The 14,529-nt window shown below is 41.1% G+C and overlaps 1 pseudogene; it reads right to left on the bottom strand.

The window, feature by feature from the left end:
• Window positions 1-291: 291 nt before the first annotated feature.
• On the bottom strand, window positions 292-4,904 carry LOC149204160 (calcium-transporting ATPase, endoplasmic reticulum-type pseudogene; annotated as a pseudogene).
• Between the last annotated feature and the right edge of the window lie 9,625 nt (window positions 4,905-14,529).

Raw genomic sequence — 14,529 nt, 5'->3', positions numbered from 1 at the left:
AATGTTTTTCGTGCTGTTGATGGTAGCAGTGCCGATAATGTCACAGATATACAGGAGCCCAATTTTTTCTCGCCAGGTAAGCTTATGGAAATCGCCAAAAGTCAACTGCTTCCGCACCTTACAGAAATACACAAAATACCAGTGCATATATCTTTAACGAATCCACCATGCTTCAGTTTTGGAACGGGGATCTTTCTGAAGCGACACATCTGGTGAATTCCGATGGAAAGCTGCAGTTAAGCTGAAGGCGCCGAGGCATGAACCACCCTCCAAATGAACCTTGCCTAAGTGCTAAGCACCGGTTGGTGTTGCCCAAGCCTCGTAGCGGATGGCAGCATAAAGAGTCTGGTCTCTTTACAACACCCAGATGAACATTAATCCGTAGTCACATAGTATCAGCTGTAGTTCTTGCATCCTATCAAATCCACGCATCTTCCATTCAGACCGATGGAAGCAAATTCAATAAAAGCAACGGTTCTCCTTCATTGTGGATTGATTGACGCGCAAATACACATCACACAAATCTTTCAATTTATGCTAAAACTGATCTTCTTCTGCTCGTGCCGAGAGTTGAACTCGCCTTCTCTGATACAATCGCTATGCAATACATTTCAAAGTTCACACAACGGTGGATGTCCAATGCATTATCACTGTAATACAATATACTTCATCACAGAGAATAGAAAGGCATTCCAAGGCTGCTTGAACAGAGAGAATATGAAGAGATTACACTTCATTCAACACAGAGATCCAAAATACAGTTTCGACATTCAATACAACGTTCAACCATCAAATATCAGCGCACATAAATCTGGATTTTAATCAACGCAAGCTTCAATACACTCACAAGACTCAACGCACAAAGAATTCAACCAAGGGATAAACCATCGCACGAATTCGATTGTCCCAAGTTAGCTTCACCAGTGTACATTCAACGTGTATTGCAAATAGAACTGTATGCATTACTAAACGTAGAGGAAATGAACCAACGACTTGCTCAACATTGCATTCAAACTGTATTCAATGTAGAGATAATGTTTGAATGGAGAATGAACCCACAACTTCTGTTGGTTCGCAGGGACATATTTTAACAGAAAAAATGACAGTTTTGGTGGGCTCCAGTATTGTAGCAATAATGCTACAACTCCTGGAGCTTCCTATCTCTAATTTTATCAACACGGTAGTTCGTACAAACTTGGAAGTGACGGTGCTGTATGCACAAGTACTAGCTCTTGTCGCAGCTGTCACTTGGTCAGCTGGCACAAGTGCGCTAGGGCTCAAGCCAACTTCTATATGCTCATAGAAGAAGCTTTATGAGTGATGGACGAAAGCTAACTCAAAGGAGGCTAATCTACTTGCAGAAAGAAACTGAAAGCCAACAAAGCATGAAAACCCTAGTAAACCCTAATTTGACTAGCTAGGCCCTTACAATGCAAAACTGTGAATGAAACTTCTTCCAATGATGCCATTACTGGTAGTGAGCTTAAATACATGCATCTAAGCTACTTGCATCTGAAAATACATGTTTTTGTATTTTTTCATTAAGTGGTTGGATTTATTGTGATGATGCTTTTGATTAGGGTTTGACTGTGCAGGAGCGGTTCGAATGGAAGGAAAGCATGGGCAAGGTCAGGATGGCTAGGAGAGGTCCCAGAGGGTCCCTAGCATTGGTCCACAGAAGTCTACAGCGTTTGAATGCTCGGCAACCAAGTTTGCAGGCTCCTACAGGATGTCTGCAGGGGATCCTACAGGAAACTAAGGAATTTCTACAGGAAGTCTACTACCTTCTACAAGATGTGCTGTAGGTGGAATTTTTGTGTGTTGGTGAAGTGATGGAACGACTTAGGTGGAAAGGTAAGGTGGAGATGGAACTTTTGATGGCTCAGGGGCAGAGAAATAAGGTATAGAAAGAATGCATGAACTCGGTTGGTGGATGGGAGAATGGGATCAATGAAAGGCCAAGAAAATGGAGCTGCGTGAATAATGGAAGAGCTGGGAGGTAAACGAGCTGAACAGAGGTCGATTAGGTGGCTTTAGACGTGGTTGATAAGAAGAGGAAGGGAATGGAACGATGTGGAGCAGTGTAAATAAAACAAATTGCTGATGACTGTCACCAAAAATGAGAACTCATTAACCTGTGCTACCTGTGATATTAAACCAATGAACAACAATGTAAATTGTGAAGGAAACTTTTGCATGGAAGTGGAATGAAGGAGTAATGCTCGGAATCAGAGTGCATGGATGGATCTACGATTAAGGTAACTGTGTTGCAGCTTGCATGAACGTGAAAAGACTGCGTTTTTTGGTGGTTGGTTCAGACTGCATCCCAATCCCTAACAGAGATGGCAATGAGGTCCTTTCAACCTTTTCTGGAGCTCCACTGAATTACAACTCTCCTATTCTGATCTAAGCAACTGAAAGGAAAATTAACCATAAGCTAATCCTACTTAATCACAACAAACCAAATCAGCAGATTGTATTTTCAAATTGCATGTCAAAGTAAAGAAACAAAGTGCTGGAACGAAAGGCAAATAACACTACAAGAAGAGGAGATCTATTGCTCTCAGGTTGGGCCCTAACCTGAGAGCTATAGCTCCCTTAAAAACTCAGAATTGGATCCAAAGCTGCTTGCCTTTATTAAATAATCATGAATCTAACATCATGCCAAAATTGGCTTACAAAGAGAAAAAAACAGAGCTACAACATGACTAACCAAATTGACTAACTACTAGCTACAAAAATGACTAACCACTAGCTACAAAAATGACTACCAACTAGCTCCCCAAAATGACTAACTGAAATGAGGCCTTAAGCCCTCTTATTTATACAAATTGAGGACCCAACAGTCCTCCTAAAAGTTAGGGACTCGGCTGCCCAAAACTTGGAGTTAACAGCAGTCCTACTTGACTTGCTTGGTTGCCCTTGTGCTCATTGAGACCTTCAATTTTGTCTCCAAGTTGACCAAAAAGGCTACACAAAGCACCCATTAGAGTTGCTGGCATAATGACTAACCAAAGTCACTCTATTAACATAAAAATAATCGAAAACATGCAATAAACTAATGAGAATGGTGGATTAAGTCAAATTAGGAGGTTGAATGAGCCCAAATAATTGTCCATTTTGGGGCTCATCATCACCTCCCTACTGAAAGTGTTGCTCATCCTCTGAGCAACCAATCTCTCTCCTCATCTTTGATGGCCCTGGTGGCTTCTTTGGCTAACATCTCGGTCGATTCCTCCTTTGGCTTCCCTCTTTTCAAACTTCCTGTAGAAACAGTTCGCTGGCTTCCTGTAGAAACAATCCTCTGTCTTCCTGTAGAAACAGTCTTCACTGTTTTGGCCTTCTTGGCTGAGGGTTCCTTCTCCTTTCAGCTTTGCTATGGCAGCCTTCATCTTCTCCCCCTTTCTGCTCTTCCCACTGTCTGCTCCTTTTCCTAGAGAATTCTCAGCCTTGGTATGATTGTGTAAGTATATTTAATATGATGGTTGAAATGGTGGTGAAAGGAGATAAAACCCATGGAGAATGGAAGAGAAGAGTGGTTGCATGCCTCCTCAACAGACTTCAAGCTTCAAATCCCTCTCCATACTTGATTCTGGCCTGCCCAAAGACTTCTACAAGATGTTTCTGGTAAAAATACAGAACTTTCAGTAGAAAGTCCTGTAGCTTCCTGTAGAAGGTTGAACCATGACTAAATTGTGCCCGAACCCTGAAAAATGAGTGTTCGTGGAGGGGATGGATGTGCTTAGGGTGGCCAACATAGGTGCTGCCTCCTTAGCTAAAATATCGACCAATTTCTCCTTCTGCTTCCCTTTCTCTGAACTTCCTGTAGAAATGCCCAAACAACACAAAGCCTTTGAACTCATTTGATGAAACTTGCTCAAGAGTAATTCCCTTGATGCATCATCTAATTCAACAACTGATCCATCTGCAAGTTGTTGAAAAGCACTCCTTTCAAGCAAGTTTTCCATGGCGCCTTTTACTAGCAGACGATTTTGTCCCATTGGTTCCATGACAATAACACCCATGGATTTTCGATCACAATCAAACTCCAATAAAGCCAGCCTCTTTGATCTTTGTATCCACCAATCATAATTGCCCAATTGCACTGTGCCACTGTTGAGAATGGCACTTGTATCACCTGCCATTGGGTCTGGAACTCCCATTTTTTCAACCAATACCTTCAAGGCTGCCTCAGTGGGAATACCAGTAGCATGGAACTGGTGACCTTGACAAGATATCCCTGCATCATTGCAAACTGCAGCAACTTCTGCCAGAGTTTCTAAATCTTCCCCCATATTATGTGCAGGCCAATCCAATATTTTTCCATCCTCAGGATTATATGTTGTTCCTTCAACAGTAAACTCTCTACGTGAACCAGCACTATGCCCTATGACTATAAACTCACTGACAGACGTCTGATTGGTTGTAAGAGTACTTGTCTTATCAGAGCAAATCACTGTGGTGCAACCCAAAGTCTCCACGCTCGGTAACTTACGCACAATAGCATTCGTTTGTGCCATTTTACGAGTGCCAAGAGCCAAACATGTAGTAATCACAGCAGGCAATCCCTCTGGTATAGTAACAACTGCCAGAGCAACAACAATCTTAAAGTAGTACGTACATTTCTCAAAGGAAAACCTGATATTGTTTTAGCCACCCATCTATGACTTCCCATGAAAGAAAATATTTGCAGTTCATGATCCAGACAAGAATACAAAGGGCACCAATCATTGTTGTTAGTCTTTCACCAAATTCATCTAACTTCCTTTCAAAGGGGGATCATGACATTCCATTGAAGCTTCCTGAATTTGTGCCTGAATTTTACCTATTTCTGTAAACATGCCAGTGCTCACAACAATGCATGTGCAACAGCCATTGGTAACTGTAGTTCCTGCAAACACCATGCATGCTTTTGACTGCAACTCACAGTCACACAAGGTGGCTGGATATGTTCTTTTGATCAGATTCTGAATTCAAACAGATTGCTCCATCATTAACAGATCTATAATGCGTTTAAAAAACTCTGAAATCAATACTTTCAAGAACCTTGGTAACCTTGGACACGAGCTTTAACTACTTTTCTCATTTCAAGCTTGAATTTTGACAAAAATCTCAGGTTTCCTTCTGCAGAGCTGTTTTCTGGCTTTCCTGTAGACGACATCCTGTAGAAACGCCTGTAGGGTGTCTCTGCGTCTTTGAATGATCTTGGTATGCGGGAGAATTTTTAACAAGCTAGAAAACTTGGCGAAGGACGTCAGTTTAACAAAATTCAGAGGCAGAGGATTCAGCTGAAGAGGTTTGCAAGTGTAGATGAATCAGCAGTTAACGTGAGTCTTCAGCCGAGCCGTCATTAATTGCTGCGTGATTTGTATGAGAGAGGTGGCAAAAAAACATGCACGCTGGCTTTTTTCGAACTGAAGTGATTTTATGAACTCCATTCTTCTATTTGTTAATCAACTGATGCCCTGTTCACTGGAGTTCAACACATCTACCATTGCTTGTGTTTCTCAACTTCCACGTGAATGACTATCCACGCATGCAGCGTGATTTTTCCTTGAGCGCTAGAGAAGACAATCGGTTGAGCCTCGCTAATCCGTGGCTTAATTCCACGAATCCATCAATTCATGCAGTTTTCAAATTAAACTTATGCAATAGAAGAATGAGATCAGTCACATACCTCGAAGTTGAATGGCTGTCGTGAGCTGTTGTGGGCTGTCATTGCTGCATGCATTTGATTTTATGGTTGCATGATGGCTTGGTTGCTTATTCATGGCTGGTTTCCTTGTGCAGGTGTCCTCTGGCCAGATGCATGCAACAAGAGTTCATTTCCACGTTCAGATCTGCACCCTCAAACTGCTGCCATTGAATTTTCACAGGACCAGAACTTGTTTTCGCCATTTCTCCCAAACGGTGAAGCGGATGGATTGGAAACTAGGTGAGCATGTTCCTATAATCATTATGCATCTCCCATAGAAAAATCGTGATCAATGGATGCACGGATATGGAGAAAAATGGAAAATGGCTTAATATTTCAGAGCTCTATTTCTCGGAAACCGTGCATCAGAATTGGCTGAAACGGCTTGGGTAGGATACTATCGCCCATGTACATCTCCCCATGAAACAGGTTTTAAAATGGATGCACGGATATGGAGAAAACGCAAAAATGGCGGATGGTGATGGAGGCTGATTTCTTGGAAACCGTGCACCGGAATTGGCTGAAACTGCTCAGGCATGTTGTCATCAACCTTGTACAATTCCCCATAAAACGGTTTGTCAAATGGATGCATGGTTTTCAAGTTATGGCAAAAACAAATTTTGCTCTATGGATTTTTGCTTCAAGGCTTCTTGCAAATATTTGCATGGTGAAAAATAATGAGCTTGGGTTGTGATGCAGGCATGGAGATGATGGAGGAGGAGTTGGAAGATTGCATGAGGGCTTATGAACCCTTGAGGAAGCTATAATGTTCGCCAAACCACTTTTTGAAATGCATGACTAGTTTCCCACAATTTCTACAGGAAGTTCCTGTAGAAGCACAATCAGAAGCACAACGAGGTGGAAAAAACGATGGATGAAGGCAAGGGATGGACACACAAGTGCTTGTAGGCATAATCAACAAATTCCCACCATCAGATTCACTTTTGAAATTGGATTTGGCTCGTCCAAAGGTTCTACAAGATGTTTCCTGTAGAAATACGGAGCTTCCTGTAGAAGGCACAAGAAAAATTACTTTGACCTTGATTTGAGTGCTCCTCCTCTCATGAAACGTCCTTCTTGGAACCTGCAATGTCATTGCTGCAAAATGAAATTATTCAATGGAGATTAGCTTTATTTTTTTCTTTTTCTTTTTCTCTTTTTTTTTTTTGAAAAACAACTAGGGCGCCTCATGGAGGTTTTCACCCTAATTGTCTGCCTTGGGCGCCTCCAAGGGAGGTTTTCACCCAAAGATCTTATTCTCTTTTCTCTTTTTTTTTTCCTACCCATTGACCGCCTCATGGAGGTTTTCAATCAATGAGCCAATCTAAGGCGCCTCCGAGGAGGTTTTCACCTTAGATTTCTATTTTCCTTTTTTTCTTTTTCTTTTTCTTTTTTTTTTCTCTTTTTTTCTTTTTTCTACCCTACCCTACTTGAAAAACAAAATCATCTTCAAGTATAAGAATACTTGCAATGGAGCCATGTGCACATCGAGATTAGAGAAAGAATGATGTGAAGGCTCGAAATGCATGCTTGGACAAGTATCCAGATCTCAGAGACCAAATGATCTGACTTTGAAGGGATCAAATATAGCTGAGGAAGAGAGTACTGCTGCAACTTAGTGATTGTCCGGAACCATGTCTCAATATAGCTTTGATATCCTTGGTCGTTTTGCTGATCTGGATCATTCTTCATGTCACCTTCTATCATGACCTTCTGATCTTCCTCTTTTTGTTGATCTTTCTCTTGAATACATGGAAGATTTGATGGCAACCATGAGGAAGCTTTCTCGATCTCTGATTATGATCTCTTCTCTTCACCAAATGCAGCCCATGGTTCCTTGATCTCCTCTTTTGAATCTTCTTTGGATGGATGTGATCCTTCAATGCTTTCAAGATGATCTCTTTTTTGCAATGCTTTTCTTGAGCTATGGTGAAGATCATTGATCTCAAGAGGAGTCATTCGGACATGTTGTGCCTCAGATTTGTAATTGGGTTGAGCTGCTCCATTGCATGGTTTTGGAAATGGTGGTACGGGTAGTTGAGTGGAGGTGTGAAATTGAGATGGAGATGGATGGCATTGTGGTTGGGTAGGAATTTTGGGTTGCCTTGGTGGAGGAGGAGCCGATGGTTGTGGATGAGCAGGTGGTGGAGGAAAATGAGCGGGATGAGAGTTGTACTGGGGCCTCCACTCCTGATAAGGTGCATTCCACTAAGGCTGTGGCTGAGCATAAGAGTGAAACGAATGAGCAGATGGTTGGGCATAATATGGATCTGCGAAGGAACAAGGAGGAGGTGTGAACCAAGAAGGATGAGGAGGGGGACCCCAAGAAGGCATGAAAGTGGCTTGATAAGGGTCATAATAGGCCTCGGGTGTCCCTTTCAGTTCCTGTTGGTAAGATCTAGGTCCATGCGGCCAACTTTGGTTCATGTAATAGAGTGATTTAGTGGCTCCTTTGGCTCTCTGATATGCAGCTTTGAATCTGGGTAAGGAAGGGCACTGATCTGTAGGATGGTATTCTTCACAGACAAAACACACTTCTATGGAGTACAATGGACATTCGTTCCTAGGATTCTTTCTAGTGCACCTAGGACAAAAAATGACCAAAGCCCTCTTGGCTTCCTCTTGCTTTTGTTGGATCCACAAGGTATCCAGTTGCATGGCAAGAAACTGCCTCATATCACTCTTGAAATCTTTGATCTGATTTTCAAATTCATCTTTGCACAAGATGTTGCTCCCAACATCTTTGCTTGTAGCCATTGCTCCAGAGGAATGTTTTCTTCTTCTTCTCCCTTAGAGGTTCTTCAAATATGTCTTGGTGTCCACCCAGGGGTTCTTCAATCACAGCCATCGAAGAAGAGAGAAGGCTGTGTGAAGCAGTGGGGGTGTTTTGCAATCATTTTTCTAACTTATCTCTACTCCTACAAGGCATGAAATGAAATATTTTTGCTTGATTTTTTCTTTTTTCTAATTCTACTTGCAAAACTGAAATAGATTGAACTGCAACTAACTATCTTGCTAAAATAAAAATGCGGAATTGAAATGAAAGAAGGAAAGGACTAATCTATTTTTCTCAAATGAAATTGCCGGAATGAAATGCTAGTCTACGCTTGCGGAATTGAAATGCTAATCTACGCTTGCAAAAATGGAATTGCGGAATTGAAATGCTAATCTATGAAAGCAGGAAATGCTAATCTATGAAAGCAGGAAATGCTAATCTATGAAAGTGGGAAATGCTAATCTATGAAAGCAGGAAATGTCTATGCTACTTTTGCAGAATGGAAATGAAATAAACTACTTAGAAGAAGATTGTAGTGGAAAATAGAAGAAAAGCGACAATTACTAATACTCTGATGCTTCCCCGGCAACGGCGCCAAAAAGATGGTGGGCTCCAGTATTGTAGCAATAATGCTACAACTCCTGGAGCTTCCTATCTCTAATTTTATCAACCCGGTAGTTCGTACAAACTTGGAAGCGACGGTGATGTATGCACAAGTACTAGCTCTTGTCGCAGCTGTCACTTGGTCAGTTGGCACAAGTCCACTAGGGCTCAAGCCAACTTCTATATGCTCACAGAAGAATATTTATGAGTGATGGACGAAAGATAACTCAAAGGAGGCTAATCTACTTGCAGAAAGAAACTGAAAGCCAACAAAGCATGAAAACCCTAGTAAACCCTAATTTGACTAGCTAGGCCCTTACAATGCAAAACTGTGAATGAAACTTCTACCAATGATGCCATTACTTGTAGTGAGCTTAAATATATGCATCTAAGCTACTTGCATCTGAAAAGACATGTTTTTGTATTTTTTCATTAAGTGGTTGGATTTATTGTGATGATGCTTTTGATTAGGGTTTGACTGTGCAGGAGCAGTTCGAATGGAAGGAAATCATGGGCAAGGTCAGGATGGCTAGGAGAGGTCCCAGAGGGTCCCTAGCATTGGTCCACATAATTCTACAACGTTCGGATGCTCGGCAACCAAGTTTGCAGGCTCCTACAGGATGTCTGCAGGGGATCCTACAGGAAACTAAGGAATTTCTACAAGACGTCTGCTACCTTCTATAGGATGTGCTGTAGGTGGAAGTTTTGTGTGTTGGTGAAGTGATGGAACGACTTAGGTGGATAGGTAAGGTGGAGATGGAACTTGTGATGGCTCAGGGGAAGAGAAATAAGGTAGAGAAACAATGCATGAAGTCGGTTGGTGGATGGGAGAATGGGATCAACGAAAGGCCAAGAAAATGGAGCTGCGTGAATAATGGAAGAGCTGGGAGGTAAACGAGCTGAACAGAGGTCGATTAGGTGGCTTTAGGCGTGGTTGATAAGAAGAGGAAGGGAATGGAACGATGTGGAGCAGTGTAAATAAAACAAATTGCTGATGATTGTCACCAAAAATGAGAACTCATTAACCTGTGCTACCTGTTATATTAAACAAATGAACATCAATGTAAATTGTGAAGGAAACTCATGCATGGAAGTGGAATGAAGGAGTAATGCTCGGAATCAGAGTGCATGGATGGATCTACAATTAAGGTAGCGGTGTTGCTGCTTGCATGAACGTGGAAAGACTGCGTTTTTTGGTGGTTGGTTCAGACTGCATCCCAATCCCTAACAGAGATGGCAATGAGGTCCTTTCAACCTTTTCTGGAGCTCCACTGAATTACAACTCTCCTATTCTGATCTAAGCAACTGAAAGAAAAATTAACCATAAGGTAATCCTACTTAATCACAACAAACCAAATCAGCAGATTGTATTTTCAAATTGCATGTCAAAGTAAAGAAACAAAGTGCTGGAACGAAAGGCAAATAACACTACAAGAAGATGAGATCTATTGCTCTCAGGTTGGGCCCTAACCTGAGAGCTATAGCTCCCTTAAAAACTCAGAATTGGATCCAAAGCTGCCTGCCTTTATTAAATAATCATGAATCTAACATCATGCCAAAATTGACTTACAAAGAGAAAAAAACAGAGCTACAACATGACTAACCAAATTGACTAACTACTAGCTACAAAAATGACTAACCACTAGCTACAAAAATGACTACCAACTAGCTCCCCAAAATGACTAACTGAAATGAGGCCTTAAGCCCTCTTATTTATACAAATTGAGGACCCAACAGTCCTCCTAAAAGTTAGGGACTCGGCTGCCCAAAACTTGGAGTTAACAGCAGGCCTACTTGACTTGCTTGGCTGCCCTTGTGCTCATTGAGACCTTCAATTTTGTCTCCAAGTTGACCAAAAAGGCTACACAAAGCACCCATTAGACTTGTTGGCATAATGACTAACCAAATTCACTCTATTAACATAAAAATAATCGAAAACATGCAATAAACTAATAAGAATGGTGGATTAAGTCAAATTAGGAGGTTGAATGAGCCCAAATAATTGTCCATTTTTGGGGCTCATCAAGTTTGCAGGGACATATTTTAACAGAAAAAATGACAGTAGATAGGAGTTACAGGGTCGAATTGCAGCCACACCATTCTTGCGCCACCAACAAATGGAAGCAGGTCACCTATGAAGAGGGTCTGTGGGACAGCATCTGCATGTGCCATTGGACATCCACCGCCTCGCTTCAAAGCGGGCAGATATACGGTTTTATTAAGCTCCCTCACATTACTCCTATACCCGCAACTGCCAGTCCTAAGCCCAAGAATGCATCACCTGGACGAGAACGGAATATACATGGGCCAGTTCACAACCTTTTCTTTCTCCGGCTTTGTACGAGCTTACCGTTACAGGACATGGTATGTGTTGGTGTCTGTAAGAGGCAGTGGCAGCACTATGTCAGGACAGAGGCAGCGCTCAGGAGAATGCAATGCACATTCAGAACTATGATACCAGCTGCGTCCTCCACAATTCTTTGTCAGGCAGCATTCAACAATCCAACTGCGTATGGAGTCTCTCAGACCGGTGAGAGCGTTAGGTGAGAGAGCGTTAGGGTAGCACAGGCTTGGCAGATACGCAGGACAGCCAATAATGGTAAATCGCAGATGGGTCAGCGCTTTTAAATGGGGCGTTTATGGACAGAGCGCAGTGGTGATAGAGGCGTTGAATGTAGCGCTTGAAAAGAATATGGCAGAGGGCTAGGACTACTCACAACAGAGGAATGGCAGCACTGATAGAGGTAACATCCTCTATTCCAAGAAATGCTCAGAAAAGTATAATCAAGAGGAGAGCATTGGTTTACAAAGGCCACAGAAACAGGTGGCTCACAATGGAGCAGGGCAGGAGATCGCCCGCTCTGATACCATGTTAAACACACATGGACAGCAAGACAATGTGAAAGATAAAACATGCAATACATTTTTTTATTAATAGAAGATATACATTTATAGTACATTATGTGACTCTTGGGTTTCATATTCCAAGGTCTCTTGGACTGCTTTTGTCCATTCAACTTCCACACTAACCATTTAGGATTAGGTGTCCAACAAATACACTATTGATCAAGCACGTAAAAGTAGCTAGAGCATTAGTTAAACCAAAAGGAACTACAACAAACTCATAATCCACATACCTAGTATATAAATCAGTCTTGTAGATGTCTTCTTCCTTAATGGTTGCCTAATGGTATTCTAATCTCATATCAATCTTCGAGAACGTTGTTGCTCCCTTCAACTAATCAAACAAATAATCAATCTTAGCAACACCAGACTTCACAAAAACCTTTATTGTGGAATGTGATGCTTCAGGAAATGGAATTGGTGCTATTTTAATGCAACATGAAAGACCCATTTCTTTTGAAAGTCGTCCAATCAAGGGAAAGTTTTTACACAAAAATATTTATGAGAAGGAAATGTTGGAAATACTCCATGCACTTAAGAAATGGCGACCCTACCTAATGGGAAGACACTTCAAGGTAAAAACGGATCATGATAGCCTTAAATATTTTTTAGAACAAAGATTATCCTCTGAAAAGCAACAAAAGTGGGTCACAAAGATGTTGGGTTATGACTTTGAAATCATCTACAAAAAAGGGAAGCAAAATGTGGTGGCAGATGCACTCTCAAGAAAGGATGAGGATGTGGAAGCATTGTTGTGCGCCATTTCTATTATCCAAACAGATTGGATAAATGAAGCAAGGGAGGAATGGAAGAATGGCGAAGAAGTGTGGGCACTTATTCGAAAGTTACAACAAGACTCCAGTACGTCTGATACATTTCGCTGGAAAAATGATTCGTTATGGTACAAATATCGCTTATACCTATGTAATAATTCCCAGCTAAAACAAAATATTCTTATGGAATTGCACACTTCTCCCTTAGGAGGGCACTCAGGATTTTTAAAAACTTACCACAGGGTTAAGAAGGAATTTTTTTGGGAGGGCCTTAAATCAGATATTCAAAAGTTTGTGGCGGAATTTTTGGTTTGCCAACAAAATAAAGTTGAAACAATTAAGACACCAGGTCTATTACAACCTTTATCCATTCCAAGCCAATGTTGGGAGGAGCTTTTAATGGATTTTATCGCAGGTTTACCCAAGTCTGAGGGAAAGAGTGTCATCATGGTGGTAGTTGACAGACTTACCAAGTATGCACACTTTCGTGCATTATCACATCCATTTAAAGCCAGTATAGTTTCTACTGCATTTATGGAAACAATTTAAAAGCTACCTGGAAACCCAAAGCTTATTGTAAGTGACAGAGATCCCATTTTCACTGGAAATTTTTGGACATAATTTTTTTCTTGTCTTGGTACTCAGTTAGGTCATAGCTCATCTTATCATCCTCAATCTGATGGGCAAACTGAGATAGTAAAAAAATGTTTGGAAGGATATTTTCGTTGCTTTGTATCTGATAAACAGACACAATGGGTCAAATGGTTGCCTCTGGCTGAATGGTGGTATAACACTTCCTTCCATACAACAACAAAAATGACCCCATTTATGGCACTTTATGGGTATCAACCACCATCCATCACATCATATTTAAGAGAAAATTCTCAGGTTCAAGTAGTGGAACATCACATTGAACATCAACAACAAGTCCTCCAACTCTTAAAGGATAACCTCATGTTGGCACATAATAGAATGAAACAACAGGCAGATCAACATCATAGTGAAAGAAGTTTTGATGTAGGTGATTGGGTATTCCTACAGCTACAAGCATATAAGAAAATGTCCCTCAAGCAAGCTAAGAAGGATAATAATTTATCACCAAAGTACTATGGTCCGTACAAGGTGTTGCAAAATATTGGTACTATGGCATACAAATTGGAGCTTCTTGCAGCTTCTCTATTGCACCCAATTTTCCATGTTTCATGTTTAAATAAGGTTATAGGCGACAAGCTCCCAATTCAAACAATATTGCCATAACTTGAAGAGGAAGGAAAAACTATATTGGAACCAGAAGCAGTCACAGAAGAAAGAACTCGACAGTTACGAAATCGATCAATTTCAGAGTATCTTATCAAGTGGAAGAACCTATCCACTGAAGATTCCACATGGGAGGATGAGAATTTTATATAGAAGCATCCAGAACTACTCAAGCATTGAGGAAAACACTTTTTTGAAGGAGAGGGGCATGTTGGGTCCCTATAATACTAGTGATTACCCCATTACTGTTGTAGTTGTATCCCTTATTAATATTTTTGTGCCCTTATTGTCCCCATATTGTTATTAATGTGCCCCATAGAATCCCTCTATTGTTATCTTTGTGGCTTTATATTACTATTGTTAGGTCGGTTGGGTTATATTGTGACTCCTTAGACTCCTGTATATAGAAAGGAGGTCTTTTCATTTGTATCATCCAAGAATTGTTCATTTCTGTAATGTAAAGAAGGTTGCCCCCTCGAAGAGGCTGAATTCAAAGGCGTTGATCTCTCCTTTATATCTTT

The sequence above is a fragment of the Pinus tabuliformis genome, chromosome 1_2 (genome assembly GCF_031772625.1).
Source record: "Pinus tabuliformis cultivar Carrire ecotype Pingquan chromosome 1_2, CPIR1, whole genome shotgun sequence".
Lineage (NCBI taxonomy): Eukaryota > Viridiplantae > Streptophyta > Pinopsida > Pinales > Pinaceae > Pinus > Pinus tabuliformis.
The sequence above is the reverse complement of the archived record's forward strand: the minus strand, read 5'-3'. Positions and strand labels throughout refer to the sequence as shown.